The sequence below is a fragment of the Panthera leo genome, chromosome B2, assembly GCF_018350215.1.
Source record: "Panthera leo isolate Ple1 chromosome B2, P.leo_Ple1_pat1.1, whole genome shotgun sequence".
Taxonomy (NCBI): Eukaryota; Metazoa; Chordata; class Mammalia; order Carnivora; family Felidae; genus Panthera; species Panthera leo.
Window position 1 is genome coordinate 146,640,871 of NC_056683.1, and position 14,884 is coordinate 146,655,754.

At 39.2% G+C, this 14,884-nt stretch overlaps 1 long non-coding RNA gene across 1 annotated transcript; it reads left to right on the forward strand.

Moving 5' to 3' along the window:
• Positions 1-5,469: 5,469 nt before the first annotated feature.
• LOC122219227 lies at positions 5,470-13,316 on the forward strand. Its single transcript, XR_006202320.1, has 3 exons — positions 5,470-5,750; positions 6,789-6,943; positions 12,814-13,316. It is a non-coding gene; the product is annotated as an uncharacterized LOC122219227 (long non-coding RNA).
• The last annotated feature ends 1,568 nt before the right edge of the window (positions 13,317-14,884 follow it).

Genomic DNA, 14,884 nt, shown 5'->3' on the forward strand with positions numbered 1-14,884 from the left:
TGGTTGGGGGGGCAGGGGGAAGACAGGGTGAGGCTGGGCAGACAGGACACCTGCTCCAGCAATAAAGAGCTCCTGGCAGAAAAGGCGAAGATCACAAAAGCCCACAGATATTTTTTGACAAACGCTTGCCTTTGTTAAAAAAACAAAAACTGATTGTGTTCCAAATTGAATTGGTTTCTTTTCCAGATCCACTTGTCTTACTGGCCTTTTTTGAATCCAGCCACCACCGAAGCCAGAAATCTGGGATCGCCTTTGGTCTCTCTTCCTGCTTCTTACCTCTGGCCCCTAATTCCGGCCTCCACTTCTCCCCGGTGTCGCTGCCACTGCTCTGGCTTGACAAGTACGCTCAGTGGGACTCTGAGTGTTCTCTAGATCAGGTCTCTTGGCTCTTTCCCCACATCCTGAACCTGCTGAGATGATCTTTCTAAAAGGCGAATTTTGCATGGTTGCTCCTCGGCGGCCCCAAATTGCCTCCACCATAACATCCAAACTGCTTAGCATAGAAATTGATCCCCCCCCTGATCCGGACCTCGATTCCCTCCTCAACCTCACTTCTCTCTCTATTAAATTGTTCACTGTCTTCGAACCACCGAAATGGGGTCTGTCGACTGAAGTTTTAAAAATGACGCTTATATTCTACTGAGAAAACAGTGACAAATCTGTTGGACTCATTTTTTTAAAGAACAACACTAAAGAGAGAAAAATCGTAGATTTGATTGAGAAATAAGCTTTTACTAGTTATCATGGGAATGTGATTTTGGTTTATTTTTACTAAAATGAACCCATTCAGCAATTCAGAAAATACTGCTGTTAATCAAACAGCGAAAAAGTTTATCCATCTTTCTTTCATTTGTTCAGCAAATACTTAATAAATGCCAGAAATATAACACACAGCTGGTCAGGCACCGCCACACAAAAATGAGATACCGTTGCAGGCTTCCATGAGCTCAGTCTATTGTAAGAAAAGACAAATGAAAATATGTGGTGGAGTGTGGCGAGCGCTAGAAGAAGGTACCGGGCTTACCCCACTTGATTAGTTAGGTCTCTTTCTATTGCAGGTGGCAGAAAACTCAGACCAATCTCATTTGAGCCAAGTGGGAGGGGAAAGGAGAGCAAACTTGTTGTCATGCATAAAGGAAAATTTCAGGAATCATTCACATCCAGTTGTAGTCTGATGCAGGCACCTGCTAATGTTGCCAGATCTCGTTATGTTTGTGTTGGCTTTCTCATGACTGGCCTGTCCAGTAAGGGACCTCTACTCTTAATCCAAACACATTACTGAGAGAATAAAAAGTATTGTTTGATGAACATCGTCCTTCCGACCTTGGTGTTGGAGCAAGGAGGAAGCTTCAGTTGAAACAGGGCAGGCTGGAGGTAAGAGAAAAGTGGTTCCCCGAGGGATAATGACAGGAAGAAGGAGGAAGAGATATTACATAGGAAGAAAACAAGATATGCTTGTTCTAATGCTTTGGCTGGATCTTGAATGATGAGTAGGAGTTAACCCACAGAAGGGTTAATGAAAACTATTCCAGACAAAGGTGGCAAAAAAGTAAAAACAGAACTATCAGAAACATAGTACAGTACCTTCAGGTACCTTTCACAATTATTTCAATATGGTAGGAAACGTGGGGGTATATGGCAGGTTAAAAGACCAGAGAAGTTGAGTCCAATCATAATGAGCTGTGGAGCACTGAGATGTCGAGTTATCTTTTGGAAAAGTCTTAGCATGGCACAAACATGAATACTTTAAAATCTCGGTAATATTTGGGGAAGATCGTGCACAGCCCTGCCCTGAAGAATTATGTCCTGTGGGTCCACGTGCTCTGAGCCCAGTTGCGATCACTTTGCCTACCGTCAAAGGGACATGAGAGGGGTTTCTGACCTGGAGACAAGCTGAGATAAAACTTCTCTCCCAAGGGGACCCCTACACAGGTAGTCATTTGTCGCACCTGTCAGATCAACATTCCAGAGGGAGAATCAACTACTGAGTACCAGATGGAGGAGTAAGGAAAGAGGGAATAGTTAAACTATCATAATGGCAGAAATTAGAGCCAGGAATAACAGTAATGTAGTTACTAAGGCTGTGCCCTCTCTTGAGCCACCCTGCAATTCTTCCCATGGTATTCTGGTGTTCATGAGAATAGGTGCTTTGGTGTGACTTTCCTTTCCACTAGGCTGTGCAGACGATGTTCTTTTTTGTCATTTATCTCCACAATTGTCCCCTTAGAAGGCCCCTGTGTCTTGCTACCTGAAGGAACTTCCACAGTTTCAATGCCTGGCACATGTGAGTCCCTAGTCTTCACGTCAACATGAAAACACTGGAAAGATTCTAAAGCACAGTATTGAAAAGTACATGTTACCTTTGTGTTTTTCAGTATATTAAGCAGAGGGCATCCTAAAATGGAGGCAGGAGAGGGCAAACCAAATACTCCATGTCTTCCACTTACAGAGGAAGTTTTTCTTTTCCTTTAATCTTTTTTTTAACATTTATTTATTATTGAGAGACAGAGAGGCACAGAACATGAGCAGGCAAGGGGTAGAGAAAGGGAGAGACACAGAATCCGAAGCAGGCTCCAGGCTTTGAGCCATCAGCACAGAGCCCGACGCAGGGCTCGAACTCCTGAACCACGAGATCACGACCTGAGCGGAAGTTGGTCGCCTAACCCACTGAGCCACCCAGGCACCCCCAGAGAAAGTTTTTCTACTCTCATTAGAACTTATTTTTCAGGCTCCGCACTTGGTAAAATATTCATAGCCAAATGTTACTCTTGAGATCATAGCTACCTGACCAGGACTTGCCATCTTGATAGTCGGTTTTGCTGCTGTGATGTTGACAATAGAGTTGAGACATGTCTACGTAGGAAAATAAATATAGCAAAATAAATACACAAAAATAAATAAATCTTGCCTGAAAACGTCTGTGAATGAACATGGGCAAGTCATAACCTCTAAATGATATTCGATTCTTACTTGTATTACGAAGTTATCTTTTTCAGTATATTTTCTGGATCTGAAGCTTTGACTATACAAAAGTTAACAATTCTGACATGAAATCAGTGGATGAAAAAATTCTTGAAACTAATTGATATGCATTCACTTTTGAGGATGCATCTTACTGAGAACCATGATCGTTGCGAGGTGAAACAAAAACAAAACAAAACAAAACAAAAAAACGGCTATCCCTCACACCAAATAATTGTTCTTATAAAAATGTAATTTCAACACACAAAGCATCAAATACATTTTTCTTTCCTCATTCTATAAAAGAGGCACACAGAAACAGCCCATAAGAGACACCAAGGGTGAATTTCATAGATAATGGGGCGCATTCTGGGTTTCTAGTTGTACAGCTTCTCTCCAGGCAGGTTATTATGATTAGGTTGAAACATTTTCATTTATGTTTGTTATCTGGAAAAGATAATTAGATATTTCCACTGCAAAATAATTTACATTAATGGGCCGTAACTTTCAATATGTAGTTTTAAACTGCACATTGAAATAATATAATATCTGTCTCCCTTAATTTTACTGTAATTGTCTCCATGTGGTGGCTTTATTTTTCTTTTCTTCAAAAATACAGTTGGCTGAAACAACATACTGAATGTCTTTGGCTTATTAGTTTGAAATTTTGGAATCAGTGACCTAGGAAGCTTGGTCAGGATTTTACTAAATTCTTAGCATGCGAAGTAAAAGTGATTTTGAACTGGATAAACAAATAAGTAAACAACAAACGTTGCAGTCCTGGATAAAGACAAGGATTACATAGGGGATGGGAGGTATTTGTCTCTGGGGCGGGAGGGTGGGGAGTTGAATAAGCCATAACGAAGGGTTTGTCTTTTTTTAGTCATTTCCAGACATAACCCAAAATACATATTATCTGTTAGTTAGAGACAAAGTTTGCCTTATGTAATTATACACATATGCTTCTTCTCCCTCCCGCATTTGGTCAACAATACTTTCTCTGGTGAATGATCAGTTGTCTGTTTGTTGTTTTAATTTTTTTAATATTTATTTATTTTTGAGAGAAAGAGTGTGAGCGGGGGAGGGGCAGAGAGAGAGGGAGACACAGAATCCGAAGAAGGCTCTGGGCTCTGAGCTGTCAGCACAGAGCCTGACGTGGGGCTCGAACTCACGAACCACAAGATCATGACCTGAGCCGAAGTCGGATGCTTAACCTACTGAGCCACCCAGGTGCTTCTTAATGATCAGTTTTTAATCGAATATTTTGTCTATTCATTCCTTCAACAACTTTATCAGTTGCAATTCATGAGCTGAGAAAGAAGAAAGCCCTAATGTATTCAGTTTAGGAAACTAACCATCTGCCTACGTTCCACCTATAGATGGGCTTTCCTGTAGTAGATGATTACCACCAATTTCACAACTACAAAATTGATTCATTTACCAAGGTTTCTCAAATATAAATGGGATGCTGTCAGCTAGGGACCATCCACTTGGTCTGAACAATTCTTTAATTAGAGGTAGATTGTGAGTGTTCCTATCCTCAACTGATATCGGCAATGTTGGGCGTGACTAAATTATTAATTTTATGCTTTCTTTTGGTAATGCAGAAAATACCAAGAGATTCCAATTTTTCATGAGTTTAGATGGATAATGAAATATACATGCGGGCAAGAGCCTTCAGAAATGTATATGAAAATATTTCAGGTTTTGGAGTTAGAAGCCATGAGTTCTAGTCAGTTAGTTAGTTTAATAGAAGACATGCCCTTTTTGAGTTACTTAACTTCTCAGAGTTTCAGTAACCTTGTTGATAAATGTATGTGTTATGGGTGATATTCAATGAATATTATATATCATTTTTATACGTATATATAAATAAGGGTATAAATGCTATAGAAATGCTTATATATTAACACAAAGAATGAAAAAAAATAGTGATAATAGATAATCCCCATAAAAAGTCTTTAGAGGATGGTCAGAATAAGATGTTAATCGCCCAAATCTGCAACTTTTCCCAGAGACACATCCTTTGTAGCTTCTTTCCTAATTATGATTTTTTTTTCCTGAGTAATATAAACGTTCCCTGAGCAAACTTGTTTATAGTGCTAATTAGTCACATCTGGAATAAAGTATTTGCAAAGACAAGAATCAACACACTGCTCTCTGAATTACGAGGATTTTTTTTGTTTGTTTGTTTGGTTTTTTTGGGAATTACTAGATCTAAACAATGCAGTTTGATTCTATAGCAAATTACATCCATTTTATTAACGTGCACCCCTTAAAACAAGAGACACCATCTCCTATTCTGACCAGTATCCAAATAAACAATCCGTACTTTTCAATTTATTTTTACCACCCAAAAATTGGGACCTGCCGCGTCCCACTCCACCACCTCCCAGGCCTCTCTGTTGAACGGTCTCTTTGACGATGTGAACAGAAAATAACCGTGGAGACGATTTTGTTCCCAGAATATCCGTAGCATCCACATTCTAGACTGAGCTCGAAGAATTCACTGAAGATTATTTGTCAAATAATTGTGGCTTTGGGCTCTCTCTCCCGCAGGCCGCCAGGAGCAGCAGCCACGACTGAAACACCCTTATCAGATAAGGAGACCCCCGAAAGATGTAGTCTGCTGATACTAAGTTCTGACAACCCCACCTTCACGCACATTTTCTTCGCCATGTGCAAAGACCATACTCAGGCGTAATTCCAAGGCCCTTTAATTAATTGGTCAAGTCCCATAGGACCGTTCTTCAATTGAGAAGCCAATCCTGGCCCTCCTAATGCAGGAAGTGAGTTGAGTTCCATTGTTATTTATCAAAGCCGGCGTCACAATGCTGTTGAATGTCACTGGTACATTTTCCTCCCTTTGTATGAGTTTTGATAGCTTAATTCGAGAAGTGCGTGCTCTCTAATGTGACCTTGAACTAATAAGTACATATTAGTGTGTTTACTGTGTGTTGCATATCAGGTGCTGCCCTAGGCACCAGGGATACATGGGCTGGTCTCTTGGAGCGGTGTTCTTATATGGGGAAACAGACAATAAAAAGGTAAAAAGTGACAGTATCGGGTGAAGAAAATGACATGAATGTGATAGAGATTGGTCACTTTGGGGTTAACTGGAATGAGGAACCCCCAGGTGAGGGAGCCCCAGTGGAGTACTAGGGTCCCACGGGGGCAGACACACATACTCTGGGTAGTTCTAAAGAGAGGAACAGTCACACGGACTGTTTCCACCAGGTGAGGAAGGGATCTCGGAAAGGAATGAGGTCTGGAAAGTCAGACCTGATCCAGGATCAAAACTTTGGATTTTGTAGAACCCAGAACGCAGGTCTGCACATTGACTCATATTTTTCACAAATTCTCACCTGTGTTTGCATTGTGTAGACTTCTTGTTGTTGAGTTATTTTATGCCCAAAGACAGTAGTTCTCTCTGCACCACTGAACAATATTGCAAAAAATGAACATTCTTCAATAGTTCAGTCTCATCAAGAAATTGTAGCATATTAAAATCCTCTACATAAAGGAAAAAATAATAAAAAAATTATACTAAATATAATGATGGTAAATATCTGGATGGTCAATTAGCAAATGAATAACTTCCTGGTTAATTCATATGTAATTAACTTCAAATGACCTATTCTGATTTTTAAGTATTGTTGGTCACTGATCACAGAAGCAATAAATAAATAAATAACGATTTGTACAATTACAGGATTGAGAATAGGAGGGTGGCTGGGGGTGGGTGGAGAAGCAGCAGTGAGATGAATAGAACAAAGGCTTACAAAGCTGAATTCACGAAAAGCGTGAAACGATATTCAACGTTACAGGTGATCGCGAAGATGGAAACCAAACCACAGTGATGAGACATTCTGCACTCCTATTTGAAAAAAAACAAAACAAAACAAAAACTCTGCAAGTAGCCATTATTGTTGAAGATTGCAACGGGAGCTTTGACTCATTGCGTGTGGGATTAGAAATCCGTGTAAGTACTTTGAAGAACAATGTGGCGTATTTAGTAAAGTCTAAGAAATGCCTACCCTATAATTGAGTCACTCCACACATAGGTAGATGGGAATGATCCTAGGGAGACACGAGCAAGAATGTTCACAGCTGCAACACTTTGGAAACAACACAAAATATTCACCCATAGGGGGTGGTGTAAAAAAAAATACTGTATTTATGCCATGGAACATGATACAACAGGGAAAGTCAACAAACCAGCAGTGCATATATCAACGTAGATGACTCACAACATTGAATGAACAAACATAGTTGCCAAAGAATATATATTGTGTAATGCAAGTTATAGAAAGCTGTAAAAGACAGAAAACAATAATGTATATTGCTCAGGGGTATGTGTAAGTGGCATGCTGCGTGAAAATTATAACCATATTTTAACTATAACCAAACCATGCTTTGCTACAGGAAAGAATAAAATTACAATTTCTGTTTTGGAAGATTGACTTCTACCGATTTGTCAATGCCTATCAAATGATCTTTGCATGTTCATGTTCAACAGAGTAAAGCCAGATTCATCCATGTATCTTTGTTCAGAGTTGAACAAAGAATACTCCTTATTGACTTTAATTTCAAAGTTTCTTTCACGTGAAGTAAGGGATAGAACAAAATTCTCTGGATTAGTGAGTTTGGCAGAGATTCATAAAACCTCCATTATATCAAAATTTTTAGAAATGAAAATACGGGGTCTTTATTTCTTCAGATTTGATTCTTGGAGCTTTTAAAAGTCTCTGGAGAAAAGAAAAACAGCCAAACTCACTAAAAAACTTTAGCAGAAAATGTATTATAAGTTGCTATCATTTTTTGTGCAAAACCTCAAACATGACCTTTTCTCCAAAAATCAGAGAAGATAATGAAATGAAAGCAAATATTGCCATATTTTATTTACTGCTTTATAAAGAATGTCTGCTTCTTGCTGAAAACAATAAAGGTATTCAAGCGTTGACTATTTAATTTTTTCTGGCCATTAAGACCACCAACTTTGGTCATCCCTTCTGGCATTCTTCAAAATTTAATTTTTTTTTACTATGTATGTCCATCTCATTACATCTTTTTGTGACCATAGTTAATTGCTTTCTCTGTAATTTCAGGGCACTGAAGCTTAAAAAACATCTTAAAAAAATTGTGTCTCACTGACTTTGTTCCAGAGTGATACTACTAAACTTCATTCAGGAATTCCATAATTTTCAATTACTTCATGTATTAACCAAAATTTATACTGACAAAACAAAAATATTACTCCTCACAATTTGCATGGTGTCATAGTTTTACATTTTATATGCAATGAAATTTAAAAGTGGCCACAACTGGAGTAATTTGAATTGAATTTTTTCCCCCACAAGATCTGTGCTGTAATTTTCGATTCCAAATCCGCTGTTTAAATGCAGATACGTGTATTACCACAGGGTATGGAGACATGAACTCTGCCCAAAATGAGCTTATATGATCTCCAAACTTTGCAAACTCTCCTTCCAAATGGATGCAGGTAGCTTAGCTCTCTGGAATAACTATCATGTAGAATGCAACTTACATTAAAGAGAAGTGATTTTAAAAATGCTCCTTTAGTCCTACTTCATTCACCTCAGGTCATGATCTCATGGCTCATGAGTTCGAGCCCCGTGTCAGGCTCTGTGCCGACAGCTCAGAGCCTGGAGCCTGCTTCGGATTCTGTGTCTCCCTCTCTCTTTGCCCCTCCCCTGCTCACACTTTGTGTCTCTCTCTTCCTCAAAAATAAACATTAAAATTTTTTTTTCAAATGTTCCTTTAAGGCTTACATGTGGAGATTAAAGGTTAACAGTAATAGAATTCAGACCAACACATTTTTTAAGGGAACAAGTATTTTATCACTAAGATAGTTTAAAATTATACCCTTCTGGTGATTGTAAAAAGCAACCAAGGGCATGAGGGAAATGGGGGAAGGTGATCAAAGGTACAACCTTTGAGTTATAAGATGATAAGATCTGGGGATCTAATGTACAGCATAATAATAGAGTAAACAGTGCTGTATTGTATCTTTGAAAGATGCTGAGAGATTAATTCTTAAAAGCCCTCACCACACACCCAGAAAGATAACCATGTTAGGTGATGGAGGTGTTAACTAATCTCATTGTGATAATCAAAATCTTTTTGAACATGAAGGTGGGAACAAGCTTTTCCATACCAGACATCCTAAAACACTTACTCTCCCTACTACACTCTACACTCAGTGGTTTAGTAAAATTGCTTTCGATTTTTAATAAACTTTTCAGCTTAAGTAATTATATTGGAAAGTTACAGGAACTATCACTGTATTTTCCACAATATTTTAAAAAGCCAGTTGTGTGATTAAAGGGCAGGAGTGAAGAGAGAAAGGACTTAGCTTATCAGCCATTATATTTGTGAGGAATTGAAAAGGCACAGGTTATTGAGCCAAAAATCACTCTGAAAAAGGCTCATAGTGCAGAATCCCCGACCTCGCCGAAGAGATTCTGATCTCTGATATGTGGGTGCGGCAAGAACCGAACCCTTTAACTGACAATCCCACCACCAACTCATCAGATGATATTGATACGGGAGACCCTTGGGCCCAAACTGGAAAACTTTGTCAGGGGAATTAATATTTTGTATTGAATGTAACAGCCTAAGAATCTTTGGACATTCCCTACTTGATCAAACTGACCCTGGGTTTATGAAGCAAAAACATTGTTTGTTCAAAACCATTTATTGAGCAAATAAATATTAGAATAAAATGATGTATGAGAAAATGTTTTATGCAACAAAATTTATAAGACTCTAGCCAAGCTAAATAAAGGAAAAGGAGAAAGGATGGATATTACTAGTGTCAGAAATTAGAGAGGAGACATCACTACAGATTCCATGGACATTGAAAGAACAGTCGAGGAATATTATGAACAACTCTATGCCCACAAATCTAATAACCTAAGTGAAATGGACCAACTGCTTGAAAAACACAATCTGCCAAAACTCACACAAAAAGAAGTAGATGATATAAACAAGCCTATATTTATTAAAGAAAGCAAATCAGAAATTAATAACTTCCCAAGACAGAAAGTAACTGGTTAGGTGAATTCACTGTGAATTCTACAAACACATAAGAAAAAAATAATACCAATTTTCTGTAATCTCAGAAAATGGAAGCAGAGGCAATATTTCTTAACTAATTCTACGAGGCCAGCATCATCCTAATACTCAAACCACATTACAAGAAAAAAAATTACAAACCAATGTTTTTCATGAACATAGATGCAAAATCCTCAAAAAGATATTAACAACTTGGATTAAAAAATAATTATACACCATAACCAAGGAGGACTTATCCACAGTATGCAAAGCTTGTTCAACCACCAAATATCAAATGATGTAATCCATCCCATCAGTAGACTAAAAAATAAAAATCACATGATCATATCAATAGATGGATCAATGGAACAGAATCGAGAGCCCAGAAATAGACTTTCATAAATAGTCAACTAATCTTTGATGAAAGAGTAAAGGCAATACAATGGAGCAAGGGTGGTCTTTTGCACATGCAAAAAAAAAAAAAATTTAGACACAGGCCCCACACTCTTCACAACAAATTAACTCAAAATGGATCACAGACCCAAATGTAAAACCCAAACTAAACTCCTAGAAGAGAACATAGGAGAAAACCCAGATGATCTTGGGTGTGGCGATGCCTTCTTAGACCCAACACCAAAGACAAGGGCCATGAAAGAAATTATTGATAATCTGAACTTCATTAAAATTGAAAACTTCTACTCTGTGAAAGACAATCTCAAGATAATAAGAATACAAATCATAGACTGGGAGAAAATATTTGCAAAAGGCACATCTGATAAAGAACTGTTACCCAAAATATTCAAGGAAATACTAAAAGTCAGCAATAAGAAAGCAAACAACCTGATTTTAAAAACGGACCAATGACCTTAACAGACACGTTACCAAAGGAGATAGAAGGATGGCAAATAAGCCATGAAAAGATGCTCCATGGCGTATGTCATTTGGAAAATGCAAACGGAAACAACAATGAAACACCCCAACTCACCTATCAGAATGACCAAAATCTGGAACATTGACAGCACTAAATGCTGACAAGGCAACGAAGCGATAGAAACTCTCATTCATTGCCAGTGGGAATACAACGTGATACAGCCAGTTTGGAAGACAATTTGGTGGTTTCTTACGAAACTAAATGTACCCTTATCATATGATCTGGCAATCGTGTTCCCTGGTACGTACCCGAAGAAACTGAAAACTTATGCCCACACAAAAAACAGAACACGGACGCTTACGCAACTTTACTCATAATTTCCAAATCTTGAAAGCAACCAACATGTCTTTCAGTAGATGAATGAATGAATAAACTATGATACTTTCAGACACTGGGAGGGTATTTAGTGGGAAACAGAAATGACCTATCAAGTCATGAGAAGACATGGAAGAAGCCTCAATGCATATTACTAAGTGAAGGAAGCTGATTAGAAAAGGCTGCATAGTACTTGTTTTCACCTATATGGCATTCTGGAAAAAAAAATTATGGAGACAATAAAAAGATCAGTGGTTGTCAAGGTTAAGAGGAGGGAGGGATGCATAGGCAAAGCACAGACGATTGTTACGGCAGTGAGAATACTCTGTATGACACTACATATATTGATGGATATATGTCATTACACTTTTGTGCAAGCCCATAGCATGTACAATGTCAAGGGTGAAGCCTACGGGACAGTATGGATTTGAGGTGTGTAGGATGTGCTGATGCAGGTTCGCCCTTGGTAAAAAATGCACCACTCTGGTGAGTGATGTTGAAAATGGGCGAGGCTGCGCATGTGTAGGCATAGGAGGTAGACGAGAAATCTCTTCATCTCAATTTTGTTGTAAACCTAAAACTGCTTGAAAAGATCAAGGTCTTCTAAAAAGAAAAGAAAAGAAAAGAAAAGAAAAGAAAAGAAAAGAAAAGAAAAAAGAAAGGGAAAGAGAATGTTTCATAAACCATTCAGCATCATGCAAACATAAGACTACTGTTTTCACATTGAGGGTGGGGTTTGACAAAATATTTTGTGGGTCTGGGATCGAAGATTAAAGGTGGTGGCTGGGGGGCAGGAGACTTGATTCCCTAGTGCAATTCTTAAAGGAATGATTCCAATAAATGTGTTTATACCAAATTGCAATGGTGTGAGACAAATGTGTGCCTAATCCTGGTGTCTGAGACAGAGCCAAATTCTCTCAAGGTCCCCAAACAAGTTTTTTAAATCTGCAAAAATGGCCTCAGAAAGTGGGAAGGAGAAATGAGATTTAGTTTTGCTTGTAAATAAGAAATATCCTGAATCCAAACACATATGCTCTATGCTAAACTCTCCTCAGATTAGCATAATCAGAAAGTGGAATTTGTTAATTCCAGATCAAGGAAGGAGTTGTAGCCCATCTGTTTCTTTGCAAAATTTGAAGACCTATTACAGTCTCAGTGAGCGCAGACCTCGGCGTTTATTGCCATTTTAATAATTTTGTCCTTCCTGGAGCACCTCTCCCCCAAAAGTCTTTTCACTTCACTGCAGGCGGTGAGGGTCTCCATTACCCACTTTGCGGGGAGAGGGAGGCGTGTGGCACCTGTTTCCCATGCAATATTAAAGAACAGTTTGAAATCCAAAGCGGAGAAGAATATTGCATTCACATTCACCGTGTAGAGGAAATAAAGAACACGGTCGTCTCCAAAGATCCAGGACTAAAATTAATCCCTGACTCACAGAAAGAGTAACTAGGGGACCGTTAACTGCGTCTTGAATCCAAGCAGCTTTGTTGTTGTTGTTGTTGTTGTTGTTGTTGTTGTTTTCCCGGCAGCTGTCTGTGGCTTCCAGGCTGGATGTCCATTTGGCAGTGACCCTGGAGGCCGAGCACCTGGCCCTGATTATCAGCAGCACCGGAGGACCTACCTTCAAGGTCTCCTCTCCCACGAGTGAACAAGCTTCATCTGTGGTTCGTGCAGGGGCCGGCAGGTCGGAGGTGTATGAAAATAATTGGCAAGTCAAAGGACCCGGCAGCCCACGGATAAGGCCACAGCTCCCAGCCTGAGTGTCCATCCTGCCGTTACTTTAACAAGCCTCCTCTGCTCGACTTAAAGTTCCGATTAAATACCATTCTTGATGAATGAGCCAGGACAGTCCGGCACTGGGGACATCATTTATTTCAGATGGGAGTCAGAAGGGCATGTTTAAGGATATTATACAGGTCACAGCACAACAAGGCCCACGGAAGAATACGAATGTCGGAGAGCCATTTGCCTTTTCAGTAGAAAATTCACACTCTTCTTCCATTAAAAGTGGGGTTTTTTGTTTTGTTTTTGTCTTGTTTTGTTTTGTTTTCCCAAATTTCCTTTCCCAACGGGTTCTGTAACTCCTACATTTTAGAGTGCTGAATTACCAGCACCTGAAATCTTCTGGTCCATACTTTATTTACTTAGAATTGGCAGGAAATGAACTGTTTTACACGGACAGACTTTCGCACATAGCCAACCCCACTAGCTTACTCCCGGGGGTGGTAATGTTAATTGAAAGATTGCACTTCATTTTTGCTTCCAAATAGCCTACAAAATATGGTTTAATAATTCCTTCATAATTCAGTGCTCTAACTCTGAGAATCACTGATTTTGCTTACCATACGGCAATGTGACACGGCCCTGACTTGAAGTGGCCTTTGAAAACTCGTGTCTGATTTTCAGAAGCTTTCTGGGCTCTATCCCCTGCCTGTTCCTGCTCAAAGCAATCCTCCCCTTGCTTCTGTTCTCCCCTTTTCAATTTTTAAGAGTACCGCATGGCCAATTATTTTCAGAATTTGTTTAGAGTAAGAGGAAATAGCGGCCCTGTGTGAGCAAGGATGGACTTAATTGATCGTGAAACCCACGACTGCATGTGGTCTCTATATATTAACTATAAATGCATAGTTATCGAATGGTAACTCCGAACAAGATTCATTTTTGAGCCAATCGTTGAGAATGCTGGTTCAATGCCCCCCAAAGAAGCAAAATGGGGCTGCATAATATTGCCTCTCAGTTTTGGGGCTGAGAGGCAATATTATATATATCATTATATATATTACTATGTGTATATATTATTATGTACATGTAGAGTGTATATGCACGTGTAAAATGTATATGTATATGTAACAATATAATAAAATATATTTGTACATATGAATGTATATACATGTATATTTGTAATAATGTATATACGATAATATATATAATCTGTATTAATGTTAGTAGTGCATAGGCCTTATTCGACACCTATATTGAAAATAAATACTAAAATAAAAATTTCAATTTCAAAATGAAATATTTCTGGGAACGAAATGATCGATGTGGTACCTCCAGGCACCGTGGCATAGTCTGGAATGGGAAGTGGCTAGAAACTATTTAAATATCCCAAAGAAGGGACAGTCTGAAGGGGCAGGTGAACCATGGTTCATGTTTGTAAGGGAACGGTTAACAGCTGTAAAAACAAATAAAAGCAGAAATAAAAAACAAAAGCAAGGTTAGTCTTTTATGTTCCCATGTGGTATGGCTTCCGTGCTGGAGGAGGTAGGCTAACCCGTTGCAGGAACTAGGCCGACAATATATCAACACGATCAAGGTCTCTCTCACTCTCCTGGTTGGCAGCCAGCTCTCCTCCACAAGGTGATGCCGGGGCATTAACTTGTAAAGGGCCATTTGTATAACCTTTCCCTGAGATTACACAAAGACTACCACACTTTTCCCTTCCTTACGTGGCCCCACGACCCTCTAAAAGCTCAGATCGTCTGCATCCCGGCAATGGAAAGGAGCAGGACATGGCAGACGCGTGTCTCTTCTTAAACCTCCCGATCTGAAAGGGCGTGTGGCTTCTCACACTCTGTCTCCAAGAGCTAGTCCCACGGC